Genomic DNA, 6000 nt, shown 5'->3' on the forward strand with positions numbered 1-6000 from the left:
GTGAATCACGCAGCCGCCACGCGCTCCTGACGTTCCCTGTGTGTTCCGGGTTTTACAGACGTCTCTTTCACAATCTAAGTCTATGGGGAAAAAGTATTTTTAAGATGTCCGGGCTCTGACCTCCTCTCCGTACGCCGAATCGTCGCCCTCGGTGATCAGGCCGATGACGGTCGTATCGCCAGCAGGTTTCTCCATCCTGTTCTTAATGTAATGTTTTGCTTTTTGAATAAATCTTATTTTCTTGAATACCGACAGTCTTGCAAGCATCAAGCACTCTTGTTTATTGTTCCTACATGATTCACTTTCCTTCAAACCAATAACTGATTAGTTAATTGATAATGAAGCGATCGTTAGTTGCAACAGTTTTTCTATAGCATAGTAATGTGCAAACCATTTGATGTCTTTTCTTCTTATATTTTGAATAAGTTTATTATACTTACATCATAAACCTTGCCAATAATTATAATCACACCATTTAGCAGAGGGGTAGACAGAATAATAGTTGTAATTAACATTATTTGCTTCACTTACCGTGACCCCGACCAGGATAAGAGACTTGAAAATAGATGATCGATGGATGTTTGCTCCTTTTAAACATTTGTACGGACTGATGTGTGTGTGTGTGTGTGTGTGTGTGTGATACCATCATGAGGTTAGGTTTCTGTGTAAATTCCTTCAGTCATGTCCACAGCTGTTCTCAACATTCCACACTGGAGTCTGTTGGACTTCCAGGAGCTGGCAAACACACACACACACACATAATACCACTGTGCACAAAGGTCAACTCTGTGCTTTGGCAGCCTAAGTTAAAGTAATACCACTGATACTGTGATTTACCGTCAGTGTTTGTTGCTCTATCAGCCAACAGTGAAGCACACAGAGGCTTCGTCCGAAATCGCATACCATGCACTTCATACCCAACACGTGTATTATCGTTCAACATAATTTTGCGTGTATAAACAGTAGTATGTACCTTTTCGGACGCACTGAGCAGTAATTTAAGTCGTCACTTCCTTAGAGCCTCCTTGCCGGTTGGAGACGCGTAACCATGGTAACCTGTACCAACCTCATCAGAATCAAAGTCTGAATTAATTGAAAATACATATTAGGCCTAGCAAAGTGTAGTCTTATACTTACAGTTCAATTTAAGTGTTATGGATGTTACAGAACTGTCCGCCATTGTCTGTTATAAACACCGTCGTTACTGCCGCACTGCATTGTGGGATATTTATGCCACCGTAGTGCAACCAGTGTCTATACTTTATGAGGGACTACAGCTACAGCTGTGTGTTTGCATTAGCTGCTAACATACAGTGTGTAGTTTAAAAACAGAGGTCAGTAAGTCACTGCTTGTTGAGCAGGTCGTCATGGTAACAAATGATTACAACCAATAGGAATGTAAGTGTGTTGATAGAGAGAAAGAGAAAGAAAAGGGGGCAGATGTGACTCATTTAAAGAGTTGTGTCTGTGTGACACGTTTGTGAGTGTGTGTGTGTGTGTGTGTGTGTGTGTTAGTTTATGCATATGTCCGTGGGTGAAGTGTGTGGGTTGCTGTATATTCTGCATAAAGAATAGCACAGTAGGGACTTTACAAATGAGACGCATGCCGCACACTTCACACCACGCTCTCGCCAGATTGACACCGAAAACACCTGGTACACGCTTTCACACACTTCTTTTAGCACTCACGTACACACCTCTCTGCACGCTGTTTTAGTTGTCACTCACACTTTTTTTTTTCCTTTCTCTCTTCAGCACCTCAGACAGGTGTTTAGAAACCGATTCTCGCATCGTCATTGTGGTCAGAACCAAAACTGTCGCACAGACAGACAGAAGGGGAAAGTGCAGTGTGACGTCTGTAGTGAATGTTTCCTGTATGCCCTAATGCAGTACAGCATGTGGCCTGGAAACAAAGAGCATGAAAAAAAACTTGTGCTAATTATAATCACACTCTAATCTGTCCAATCAACTAGAGCATACATGCATCAACAACTCCCAAGTTATCATTGCCTCTGCCTTCGTTGGGAATTCCCTTTGGCCAGCGACTTCGCTTCAGTCAGCAGTTAAGAGAACAGCATCCTGCCGTGATGTCACCCATAAAGCACTCCGACCACATGAACATGAGAGCAGACAATAGCTAGAGTGAAGAACAAGGACTCAGAAAACTGACTGGAAGTGTTTCAGCCCAGTGTTGACATTTGGAATAAATAGGAGTGTTCTGATAACTGTTCTGAAAGCTCTTTTGGCGAGCTCACCCAGAGCTGTTGCATAATAACCTGATAATAACCTTATATTGCCTTTAGAGAATTATCTCCATGTTGAATTCCTCCCTTGGTAATTCATTTTACAGTGAAATATAATAATTTATGAGACATTTATATCCCAGGTCCAGTTTATCAACACATGTAAACATCCTTGTATAAAAACATGGCTGACCTCAATGTCATCATGCCTCATGGATTGGCACAAGATCTGGGAAGAACATTCATGGTTCCCAGATGATATGTCCTAATGACTTTGGTAAAATGGTGAACATAACATGACACCTACTAAATATGTTAGCATGTTAGCATTGCCAGAGTGAGCTTGTTAGGATGCTGATGTTAGCATTTAGCTTAAAGCATTGGTCTGCCTAAGCCTCACAGAGCTGCTAGCATGGCTGCAGACTCACTCTTATGCGGAGGTAACAAACATCAGTCCTTAAGGGGGCGATTTAGAGTTAATCAGAGCGTTTCCATGACCGCAGTAGTAGACCAAAAATGGCAGCGTGATCTCATCCCTACTCGTCATATTTTGCAGCTTATAGGCAGAAGCCCCTGGCATTACTATAATGACACAGGGGGCGGCCTTTTGCGTAGTATGTTGACGTTGAAGGATCGCGCGTGGTTAATGTTGTAACATGAGGTCATCATCGTGATGAAATGAGTGCTTTTGAAACGTAAAGATAAGGAGCACCTCGGTAGCCGAGCGGTTACAGCACAGGCCATGTAACTGCAAAGTACCTGGTTCGATTCCGACCGTGGGACCTTTGTTGCATGTCATACCCCTCTCTCTCTCTCTCTCGCTCCTCGTCTGCTATTACACTCTTCATCTGTTCCAATAAAGGCAAAAAATGTATCTTCGAAATGTAACTTAAGCTACGGACGTAACGTCATGTGACTCAGTGGCGTAGCGTCACCTGACATAACGTCTCCAGTAAAAATCACTCACTTTTCTGTCCAGTGTTTGTTTGACCCATCCATCCGCCCTTAGAGGACTTCTTGCTCCTAATTTATATGTCAATTGCTTTGAGCGTATCAAATGTAATATAATGTGGATGGGTTTACATTGGAGTTAGTTGAAAGCCCGGTGCATCTCATACAGATGCTAAAAGGTGCCCACTGCCCAAGCGACGCTATTTGATGCCCTGGGAGTGAAACCAGGCTGGAGATGCAGTCTGGAGAAACGTGTACTGCTGTACTTACTGCACAGAAGGAAGAAAAAATGAAAACAAACACAATGGGATGTGTTTCTGCTGACAGTTCGCACTTTTGTAGCGTAACCGATTTTCAGGTGACACGCTTCAGAATGCAACAACTCGTGCAATCGATCTCGTCTGCGTTTGTGTACTTACGTGGACCATGTTTCTGCCTTAGTCTTCTTATAATAAAGAAAGAAATTCTCTATGTTTAAAATGTGTTTCTGGACGATTCAAACGTGGGAGTGGTATGAAATCACTCCAGATTCATAGAGAAAAAAAAGTGACAGGAAGCATCCTGAATGTTTCATTTTCGCTAGAAAAACAAGAAAAAGAGAATTTAGGAAATATTAAGAGAGCGAGAAAGAGGAAATATAATTCACAGGCCTAGATGTTAACGGGTCAAACTATGTGTTGTAATATATAAAAAATGACTACTTGTCATGGGCCAGCTATGTTAAAATGATCTACTTCACTCAAGACAACCAAGACAATCAATTTGTGATAGTTGAGAGATTTTGTATCAGCGTTGTCATCGGTTTCTGTTCTGCTCTGCTTCAAACTCGTGCTGTTTTACATTTTTTCAGAGTTGTCGAACCGCACAAACAAGCAACATGTTAGCGATCCATCAAATGCATTTTTGTGATCTACAAGGTACTGAGCTTTAATTTGCGTATTCATACATCAAACGAGCCTCAACCATGTTTACGGGTTTCAGCTGTCAGCAGGTAATTCAAGTTCATTATGGGAAGAGAAGCAGAAACAGAAACAAGAGAAGCGCAGTTCTTTTTGTGGTCACTTTTGTAGACACTAGCAGGGATGTGGCTAGGGGTTAAGAAGTCACTGAGGTTCAGAAAAGTTTTCTTTTGACGGAACTTTTTTTACTGTCCTTTTGCAGTAAATGCACTTTGCAAAAACTCTAGGTCACGCTCCTTTTTGGGGAAAAGAAAACCAAAGATCCCACAGACTTCGATGCAGTTTGACGTGTGTTTGGATTGTGACTTTGACAAGTTCGTATGCATTCATCTGTTGTAATACAAACGTTTGTTTCATACACATGTCTAATAATTATTTTCCGATCTTGCCTGACCCTGAGCGTTCATGATACCTTAATAAATTAAGGTTGATCATCTTCATGTCCCTTCAGTCTTCCCCTGTCCAACACAGTGGCCGGATATTGCTGATCCAGACATCTCTACATAGTTGATTGAATCCGGCTAAGTGTTGTCTGTAAATAACCAACGTGTTAATAGCCAACTGTTTGATCTATAGGCTGAGATTTAGTTGGAGACAGCAGCCAGTTTTTCCTCGCCAAAATTCAGCGTAAGTTTGGAGCGTTATTTAGCCTCCTTCTCAACAAGCTAGTATGACATGGTTGGTACCAACGGATTCCTTAGTTTCATATGATACCAGTATCTTCACTCTAGCTTTAAAACTGAGCCCACTACAACCTAGAAATGTACTTTAACTTTGACAGCCCTACTTATTTTTAAACGTTCTATCTATAATATAACTCATGTCGAATGAAACATAATTAGCTTGCAGCACTCAAGCAAATGAACTAGAGGGGACTTCATGGACGATTTTGTCCCAGAGCCAGTGTCCGAAAAAAACATGGTGTATCTGTTTATACGTCTCCAGGGGCCAAAGAAACAAAACGGACACCACATGAATCAAAATGAAATATTCTTTTTAATGTCTCTCTCGGCCAACATGGCAGGCAAAAAGCCTATCCCATCTGTGTCCAATTGTCCATTATTGTGAAACTCCCCTGGCAAAGAGCGCCTCACACAATGGTCCAGAGAGCTTCAGGATGTGAACCAACACACACAGCAAGCACATGACAAACATGAACAACTTGTTCTTGTGGAGAAAGTCTCACGAGAGTTAATGAAGTCAGTTGGCAGGTGTTTAGCAGCGTATACAGTCCTGTATGGAGCTCACTGGGCCTGTTAGAGATGGACAACCGCGGGTGTCGACAGTTGGAATAAATAATAAAGAAAGTGCAGGCACACCCACACCTACACACACTGACACATCCTATACATCATCCGATCCTCTTGGGAATCAATTTAGCACTAAAAATCTCTTAATTTGGGACTTTAATCCGGTAACACCCATGATCTCAGCGTAACCCCGTCTGATCTGCGGTCGCAGTTCTGATATAATGTTACAGCAACCCAGCCTACTCCCCTCCATTAGCAATTACCATAAATCACATTAGTCGGTAACATTTATAGGGCACAGTATTGTGTCATTTACCAATTTATGCACATTAGGAGATCCAGTGTGGTTGCTTTTGGATTTTTTGTTGGATTTTCTCCTGCTGCTGAGTGTTTACGTTTGTGTATTTTTCGTCCTCATGGTTAGCTCCATGTCAGCTGTAGGTGCTTGAGACTGGAATGTCGGATGTTTGTAGGCTTCATACTTGCTGTAAAGTGGGCGTGAGTTATTAGGAGGACAGAGAATTTGAATGAGACACAGTTTTGGTCATCTAACCCGCATGTTTAGAAAGGAGAGCACAGAGCATCTCAAATACTGCA

Source organism: Sebastes umbrosus, chromosome 11 (assembly GCF_015220745.1).
Source record: "Sebastes umbrosus isolate fSebUmb1 chromosome 11, fSebUmb1.pri, whole genome shotgun sequence".
Lineage (NCBI taxonomy): Eukaryota > Metazoa > Chordata > Actinopteri > Perciformes > Sebastidae > Sebastes > Sebastes umbrosus.